A 9,633-nucleotide genomic window follows, 5' to 3' on the forward strand; every position below is an offset into this window, starting at 1 on the left:
ATCATTTTTTTGATTGATTGATTGTTCCCATTTTTTCATTTTGATGAATATTTAAGTATAATAACATTAATAATATAATAAAAACATTGAATCTAAACGTATTTAAAAATCAGAAAAAATAACCCAATCACAAAAATAATAATAAAAAAAAAAATGCTCATTTGTTGCCATTTTTTTAATTGAAATTGAAATTGAATTTCACATTCATATTGCAGAAGAAAACCTGCATCTCATCTTATCGATAATAAATGACACCGGACTCCCATCACCTCCAGATGGCTCCTGCAGGAGGATGGAGGTGTGTGTGTGGAGGGGGGGGGGGGACTGCTGAGTCATGAAGAAGAAGAGGAAGAAGAAGAAGAGGAGGAGGAGGGGTTCTAAGTTTGTTTCACCTGGGATGGAGGGATGGAGGGGGGGTTAAATCCGCTTTCACTGCCCGCCGGGCTTTACCCACCTGTGTGATGCCCGGGGGGGAGGAAGAGGAGGTGGAGAGTCTCACCTCCACCCTCCTCCTCCTCCTCCTCCTCCTCCTCCTCCACCCCGCCGGTCTCCCGGTCCAATCGGCGGCCGGGCCTAAGTAGGGCAAGCCGCTTCCTGGTTCTCGGAAGGAGGAGCCCCGGAGGAGGGGAGGGGGGACGGAGCGCGGCGGCGGTCGGAGGCGCACGGCGGGGCGGCGTGCAGAAGCAAAGGGGGGGGCGGCCGGGGGTCAGTCGGAGCCGGCAGCCCGGAGAAAAGGAGACACGGAGAAAAAGAGGAGGAGGAGGCAGCGGGAGGACGGAGACGCTCAGCCGCAGGGGGGGGAAAGTGACCTCCAGCCCGGTAGCGGCGGCGGCGGCGGCGGAGGTGGAGGTGGTGGCCGCCGCGACCTCCGGCGGGGGAGTTTTTCCAAGAAGACGAGCGCCGGCGAAAAAAAAAAAGTCGGAGGAAGATTTAAAGGAAAAAAAAACAAAAGGTGACGAAAACATTTTTTTTTTTAAATTTTTTTTCACGTATACGCACAGGCGATAACCGCGTCGTAATCCAGGAAGTGGCGGTCAGGTGGGAGGCGACAGGTGACACGGCGGCTCTCAGGTAACCGCGGCTCGGTTTTACCCCCCCCACCCTAAAATGCGTGTGCGTGTGTGCGTGCATGACCGCCCTCCTCTTCTTCTTCCTCCTCCTCCTCTCCCAGCCGGGGTCACGGGAGGACTATTTTTTTTTTTTCTCCACGTCACGGCCTCTTCTCGCTCCGGTGCTATTTCCCCCTCCGGCGCTACTACGCATGCGCAGCCCAGGTGAGAGGGCGTCATCGGGGTCGGCGGGTTTCCCGCCGCGTCCCCGCAGGTTAATTCTAGCTGAGGACATCAGCTGACCCTCCAGGCGTGCTCTCACCTGCACAGGACCCACCTGGGTGAGCTGTCAATCAACATCACCCCCCCCCCCTCCCCTTTCTTCTTCATCCTGCAGGCATAATCCCGCCTTGCCTCTCCTCGCCGGCGCCATGGCGTGGAGGCCCACCCCGTCCGGGTGGGGAGGGCGTTGTTCCAGTGGGCTTTGCTTTTGTGTGTGTGTGTGTGTGTGTGTGTGTGTGTGTGTGTCAGACCGGCCTGACAGGCTCGACCGGCCCCGGGTTTGTCCCCCCCTCCCCTCCCATCGGGGCACGGCGCCACTCGCCGCGGGTAGTCCCACCTTCTCAGGTATCTTTCCAGGACTCCCCCCCCCCGGGTGTTTTTACCTAAGGGGGGGGGGAGGCAGTTAGCGCGTTCGCCGCCATATTGGAGTGTTCTTCGAGGGGATTTTACACGGTAAAACCCCACTCGTGGCGTGACTGGATGTCCGTACTTTGTCGCAAGTGGCGCCCCCTGGTGGCCCGGAGGGGAAGTGACACAGGAACCGATTCAAGGGAACACCGCAGAACGTGGGGGGGCAGAACCCGCCCATGTGGTTTTAGGGGGGACGGGTTTGAAAGTGGACATCTGGGTTCCGTCACTCAAACACACACACACACACACACACACACACAGCAATGCCATAGGCCAACAAACTAAGCGCCCTTTTGCGATCCGACGCTCGGCGGTGGTTCGTTACCACGGGAACCCCCGCCCCTCGAGAACCAGACAGCGTGTCCGAGGGAAACTACTTTCTTTTTCTTTTTTTTTGTGTTTTTTTTTTTTTTTTTTGTTTTTTCAAACCTCTCATCAAGATGTGACTCATTTTTCAGCTGTGTCTGTACGTGTGTGTGTGACACCGAGTGGAGTTCTTCTTCTCAGTTGGTAGGAACCCGTTGGATCTTTTACTAGAAGTCATCCCCCCCCCCCCCCCGCGTTCTCCTCGCGACGTCTGCTGTATCATATGATCGCTTCTGTGTGCCCGTGTGTGTCTGTGTGTGTGTGTGTGTGTGTGTGTGTGTGTTACATAACGCCTCAGCCTTGTCGTTCCTCGACTCCTTCGCACTCATCGACCCGTCCTGAGTTTAATACCCTTTTCCTGCCGTTCCCCCCCTACCAGGTGAGTGACCTCGGGCCGTCCTCCGAGGGGAATCGAACCGCCAACCAGCGGTCGAGCGAGCGAGCGAGAGAGAGAGAGAGAGAGAGAGAGAGAGAGAGAGAGACGGAAGGAAGGAGTCCCACCTTTTATGGACCGGAGGTAGGAATCTCAACTCTGACCCTGTGGACGGGAGCGGGGCTTAAAGTTAGCATCAACGCGGCTCAGCACGGTGTGGCTGCTTTGTTATGTTAGCCGCTAATGCTAATCACGGGGGGTGTGTGTTTTTGGGGGAGTGCTACCGTAAGAAAAGAGGAAGCTGATGGAGGTCATTCTTGTGTTTTCTCAAAAGAGATGAGTAATGGTTCCACAGAAGGCAACTGGGAATCACCGAAAATGTGGAAACCCCCAGAGTGCCGCCTGAGGAACCGCACCTTCTTGTTTTGTCTGGGATGTTTAGAACCGAGCTCACAGCCGGAGGGTTCCTCAGCTCCATTCCAGGGTTCTCCATGATGGTTTCTCTCCATGTTCCCCCAAAACAGTCCGCAGGTTCCTTCGGGCCTCCGTAGGCGTGACTGAGAGGGCGAACGGTCGAACGTGTCTATATGATTGACAGCTGAGCCATTCGGGGTTAAGTCCCGCCTCCTGGTCCCGATGGACGCTGTGATTGGCTGCCGCGTACCGGCGGGAGGAACGTGAGGTCTTGTTCAAAAACGTGTGTGAAAAGCTGGTGATCATCAATTAATCAATGGATTAATTGAGATCGCCAGCTGGTTTTCGCTTCCCCCGCCACCATCACCACGCCGTGGAATCTTCCGGTATTTAAATGGAGGCCTGTGAAAGGTGTGATCGGACACGTGACCGCGAAGCCGCGACTTTATTGGCACTTTTAAGGTGGAGTTCGGCCGAGCGCTGACCTTCCAGATTAGATTAGATTAGACGCGATATTCTGTCACGCAGCGTTCCGCCCCCTCCGAAGGACAAGAACGGGAAACGAAAGAGAAACCGACCGGTGAGATTTTTTGGAATGCTGCTCTTGATAAACTTGAAACATCTTTTTAAAAAAAAAAAAAAAAAAAAATTCACTTCCTGTTTGTTAATCTTCACCTCTTTTAATGGCGGACTAACCGAAGCTCAGATTAACCGATTCAAACTTAGTCTGTCAGGTTTAAACGCCCTTCATTTATTTCTCAGAATATACTCATCTGTAATGGCCCCCCCAAATAAGAATAATCTGCAAATCTGATTGGGTGAAATGAAATGGCGTTGTCCTGCCCGTGGGATTGAGGGGCGTGGGATTACACCCATCACCATGAGATAAACCGCCCTCGGATTATGTCGGGATGAAGCTGGGTTATCCGCGGGACCGGATCGAACCGGGCCGCGGGGACGGCAAAGGGCAAATTTCTCGTCCGATGTTCCCCCGATGGACAGATTACGACCCTGGAGGTAGGCCAGATTAGATTAGGACAAATTGTCAAATTGCGCTGACGAGGACGGAGCCCTCTCCGGACATGTTCCAAATTGGTTCTAGATAGGTTCTGGTCCATTGCAGTTCTGTAAGATCCCTGTTCCTGGGCTAGAACCAGTCCGTTCCAGCTCTGTACTTCTTTCAGTCTATCTTTGCTAGCTCTGGTCTAGTCCTGGTCTAGTCCTGGTCTAGTCCTGGTCCAGCCTGGGCTAGATCCAGTCTTGTCCTGTTCTAGGTCTATACTATCTTTGTTCTAGAGCCTTTTAAAGCCTCTGCTAGCTCTGTTCTCCGCCAATCCTTGGTCTGTACTAGGTCTGCTATTGGTCCACTCCAGGTCCATTGGATGCCTGGCGTAGATGACCTTGGCTTGTTCCAGGTCCATTCTTGACCCTGCCCAGATCCCGTCTTGGCTTGTTCTAAGCTTGTCCTCGATCAGTTCTAGATCCAGTCTGGGCTGTCTTCGAGGTCTTTTGTAGATCGGTAACTCCTATTGTAACTCCAATCAAGGCTTCTTCTGGATTTGTCCATTTTAGGTCCATTCTAGCCCGGCCAAGATCTGTTGTTCATCCATTCAAGACCTGTTCTGGGCTCATTCTAGATTTCTTCTACATCCATTCAAGGTCTTTTCTAGGTCCATACTAGCTTTGTTCCCATTTCACCAAAGGCCCAGCCTGGATCGCTTCGACATCTGTCCAAGGTGCATTCAAAGTGGGTTCTAGATCCACTCCATTCGTTGTCTTTTTGGGCCCGTTCTAGATCTAACCTAGATCTGCTCTAGGTCCATTCTTGGCCTATTCGTGCTCCATTCAAGGCCTTGCCAGATCTGCTCTACACTCGTTCTAGGTCAGTCTAAGGTGCATTTTAGATCCATTCTAGCCCAGAAGTCCATTCCGGGGCCTTGTCTAGGTCTATTCTAGTCTGGCCCGCCCGAAGCCATCGCTTCAGGCGTCTCAAAGACAATAACCGAGGCTCTTGCATTGATCTGCGCGTTCATTGATCGGATACATCGATAACGCAAGCCGATACCCGCCGATCGTCGGCCGGCAGAGACCCGAGTCTTAACTGATGGGAGGTGCGGCGCCCGAACACCCCGATTCCTTTATTTGCTTCTGTTTATCTTGCTAACAAATGTAGCAACGTCCTGGATGTAGCAGGAAGAAGAACACATGCACGCGCACACGTGCACGTACCCCTGTCCTCGTTCGACTTTCTGAGATGTATAAAGTGGTCAGGCCGCTAAATATTTCATAGGCAACCTGGAAGTTTACCCCTCTGCGGCTTGCGGCTTGCTGCGGACGACCCGCGACGTCGATCGGCTTTTAGAGGCGTTCAGGCGCCCGGACGAAAAAATCAGAAAACGTTTGCTCCGGGATCGGACTTTTAAAGACGTCCCCGAGCCCCGACGCTTTCTTAATATTTATTCATTTATTATCTGTACAGTTTTTCCAGTTTATCCTCTCACACAAACATTATATGGACAAATATGACCGTTGAGTCATTCAGCAATTGATGCAATTTTACTAATTCTATAAGAATAATTCTCATTTTATGGGATGAATGAATTAATAAATATATGATGATTGAATAATGTTTGCTTTTTCGCCATAAAATGAAATGGTTTAAAAAAAGGTGGGTTAAATAACAAAAACACTTTCAAAAACTCAGCAAACGCATCCGATATTATTGCAAAGACTTTAAATAAATGTAGGCTTTGAAAACGGCAGTTATTCTCTATTTAATCTAAAGTTGATCTCAACCCCCAACACACACACACACACACACACACACACACACACACACACACACACACACACACACATACACTCGTGATCCCCAGTTTGCCCGCAGGCTGTCTAAGCATGTAAACACACTGCCGAGCCTTCAAAATTTGTATTTGTTGTTTTTTTTTTACTTCATATTTAAAACAAAATCCCTCATTTCCACCGTTTTAGCGAGTTATAATTCGAACGTCCGCGAAGGATCTTCTCCGGTCTCCATGGAAACCTTCGTGCACGCGTTACATAGCTATTATCATGTTATTACACCGTCAGTCACCCACACAGATGTGTTTGTCTTGTCATTAAAAAATAGTAAATAGTAATTATCGATGCATCCGCGGTGGGACTTTTATCTATTCGGTGTGTGTGTGTGAGTGTGTCTGTGTGTGTGTGTGGATCATATGATTGCGGCTTCGCTGATGACTAGCATGTGTCTGCTGTCAACCGGTGGGTGATGGGGAAGTGACTTTTGAGTGGTCTGTCAGGCGGGGTGCGCACACACACACACACACACACACACATATGCGCAATACACACACACACAGTTATGGGAAATGCTTTTTTTAGGACATGTGAGCCCGTATAAATTTCCCCATTTCAGAGCCGGGTCTTTCAGTTTCGTGTGAATGTGACGAGTGGGCGGCGGCGTTGGGTTGGGGGTGGGGGATGGCGGCGTTGTGTTTCGCCGTCCTTCTGTAATCCCCCTCGCCGGCGTGTCACCCGTCGCAGGAAACGAGAAGATGCACCTTCGAAACGCTTTTTTTTTTTTTTTGATCGTTGCGTTTTCATCATACGTGACCGTTGTGTCCCCACGCCGTGAGGAGGGGTGCCTGCGGGGAGGGAACGCCGCCGTCCACCGCCGCCGCCGCCGCCCCGCCACCGCTTGCCCCCCGGCTCCCATCTGTGTCAACAGGGGAAGTTGCGGGTCTGCCATTTCCTCTTTATCTTTTTATTTTTTTGTTTGTCACGAGTTGCCACGGACGCTCGCTCCCGACCACCTGCGACCCACGCCATCCCGGTTCGTGATTCGGCACCTTTTGTAAAATAAAAAAAAAAACCTGGCTGAGTCAGGAAAGAGAAAGTAAAAGAAAAGCCCCCCCCCATCGCACCGTCCCACCTAAATTTTTTTTTTTTTTTTTTTTTACGTGTAGGAAGTTCAAAAATAGGCCAAAACTAATAGGAGGCCTTCGATCAGAAGGTGCCGCTCGTCTCCGTTTTGGGGAAATTAATCGGGGATTCTCTTTATCGTCATCGTTGCCACGACGTGATGACGAAAAGGGGGGGGGGGGTTAAGATGATAACGGCAAATGTTTTCCCGATCGCTTTTCTGATCGTCGTTTACAGGAACGACAAAATGGCCGTCCCGCCATGAATCACAGGGACGGTGACTCGTCGTTCGCTCCTCTCGCGTCTTCCTCCTCCTCCTCCTCCTCCTCCTCCCCCCACCGAGACCATCGAACCCACGCTCTCTTTTTCTTTTATACTCTCTTGTTTTTATCTTGCCATCTGAACACGCCGCCGGTCAGCGGCCCGGCGCTGCTCGAGCGCAGGAAACGGAAATTGATCGGGATCAGTTTGTTATTTCTTTTTCTCTCGCTACGGCCGCCTCTTATGTTTTTTTGCAAGGCGTGTTTGTATATGTGTGTGTGTGTGTGTGTGTGTGTGTGTGTGTGTGTCCAGGGCTTTTGCAACATCTTATTCTGAGACTGTCCATACCCTCCCAGTATGTGGCAACTTATTTTTTCTAACACACACACACACACACACTCGGTCACCCTCCCACTTGTCTGCTTGCGTCTTTTTCGGCCACAAACGAACTTTCAGGTCGCGTTCGGGACAAACGGATGAAGCCGGAGGGGGGGGAAGTAGAGTGAGGAAGAGAGACTGGAGATGGAGAGATTCGGGAGGCGAAGATGCAACGTCGATATTGAGGCGAAGTTGTCTTTAGGCGTAAGATGTTTTTTTTTTCACTTTTCGGTAACTGCCTTAGCAGAGGGCACTTCCTGTTCCGTCGTCTCAGGGTCGGGGGGGCAGGAGGTGGGGTTCGGTCGGTTATTTGTGTTTCCGGGCGCTGACCTGGTGGGTTCGGACCCCTGGGGCCAAGGCGGGAACGGGGAAAAAAACAAGCTATGGCTTGAAAATCCCATTTTCTTTTTAATCACAGAAGGCCTACATTTCCCATGAGGCACCAGAACCACCACCACAGACCAGGAACTGCAATTTGTAGTTTTTAAGCGAAAATATCCAAGAATCACAAGTCATGCTTTTCGTTGATGTTTTTTTTTTTTTTTGCAGCATGCATTCATGCGTTCAGTGTGCGTGTGGGTGTAATAAATTTCATCTCGGCTGAAACGCGACTGAAAACTCTTACGGTAACAGAAAAAAGGAGGAGGGGGTGTTTTCTGAGTTCCAGATCAAACCACTCGCCCTCTGTTTCTATTTCGTCTTCTCTTAAAAACAAACAAAAAAAAACGAAAGGCATGACCTCTGACCTCTACTGACCCGCGCAGGAAGTGGAAACCGATATTAATTTAGAAATGAGTGGTTTTGTACGATAAGATCTGCACAACTCAAAAGCGCACACGACTTTTTTGTAATCACATAAAAATAAGCCAACAGGCTGATTCACCCCCCCCCCCAAAAAAACAAAAAAAAACGCTGCAGTTCTTGCAAAACCTGCTTTTTTCAACTGTTGTAAAGCTGCGGGAGCACGGCTGCTGCGAACGCTGCTGCAGACGAAAGAGAAGAAGGCAAAAAGGTCGACGTATCCGGATGATGTTAATAAGTTGTTTTTCGCTGACACCCGCCGGGTGTTCCGTGTTTTCGACTCCAGGAGGCCTCGCTGCCATGTTTTTTTTTCTGACTTCCTGCGAACGTTGCATCAGAGGCTCTTAAAAGTGTGGGGGGGGGGGGGACCCGGTGACCCGGCGTCCAGCTAGCTTGCTAGCGAAACCGAAAGTGACGCGGATTGCGATGCTAACGTCGATAGCAATCGACTGCGGTAACCATTTGCAACAACAACCCCGATAGCCGGGCCAGTTGCGACCTTAATGGCGACTCGCTTAGCAGGGGGAGCAAAGGGGTGGGGGGTCGCCATGACGACAACGGGACCGGGCCAATCGGCAATGGCGAAAAGGAACGGCAGCCATGCCGAAAAAAAAAAAAAAAAAACGAAAAACATCCCGGAACATGAATGAAACCTGTGCCGCCCACTTCATTCCTTAAAGCGTTACTAACTTCCTTCCATCGCCGCCACACCGTTATCACCCCTTGCGAAAAAATAGTGAGTATAAATCGTTCCTCTGGTGATAATGAAAACCACACGTGTGTGCACGCGCACACACACACACACACGGATACGAGTTTCTTTCTCGTTCTTGCATATTGATTGGCGCAGAATACTGAAGGTGATCGGCCCACGCTATTTTCACAAAAACACACACACACACACACACACACACACACACGGATACGAGTTTCTTTCTCGTTCTTGCATATTGATTGGCGCAGGATACTGAAGGTGATCGGCCCACGCTATTTTCACAAAAACACACACACACACACACACGCGCGCGCGCAAATGCAGAGTTTCTTTCTTGTTCTTACATATTAATCGGTGAATGATACTGAAGGTGGTCTGCCCACACTATTTTCTCTCTCATATATACACACACACACACACACACACATGCTGACCTGATAGGGAGCTTTGGGGGAAAAAAAGGTGTGAAAGTCACTGCCATCAGCACGCCATCGTTCTCACACCTGTGTGTGTGTGTGTGTGTGTGTGTGTGTTTGCAGAATGTGAAACTCTTTCGATTATGCTAATGATAGAGGTTAGTGGTACCACATCCCCCCCCCACACACACACACACACCTGCTTAGGTAGGCCCTAGCTAGTTCCTGCTCCTCTAGTCGGTT

At 50.5% G+C, this 9,633-nt stretch overlaps 1 protein-coding gene across 2 annotated transcripts in view; it reads left to right on the forward strand.

The window, feature by feature from the left end:
• The first annotated feature begins 621 nt into the window (after window positions 1–621).
• Window positions 622–9,633, forward strand: part of zbtb7b (zinc finger and BTB domain containing 7B) — a 20,456-nt gene continuing 11,444 nt past the window's right edge. Inside the window, exons 1-2 of one of the 2 annotated variants that reach the window (XM_086155628.1) lie at window positions 622–952; window positions 2,488–2,625. The gene's annotated coding sequence lies outside the window, so the exon portion shown is untranslated. Of the gene's footprint in view, window positions 1,072–2,487; window positions 2,626–9,633 lie in introns of both variants that reach the window. The other variant, XM_086155629.1, reaches the window with a different exon arrangement.

Source organism: Fistularia commersonii, chromosome 11 (genome assembly GCF_037954325.1).
Source record: "Fistularia commersonii isolate RoL2024-O1a breed Wild chromosome 11, RoL_Fcom_v1.0, whole genome shotgun sequence".
In the NCBI taxonomy this organism is placed as follows: Eukaryota; Metazoa; Chordata; class Actinopteri; order Syngnathiformes; family Fistulariidae; genus Fistularia; species Fistularia commersonii.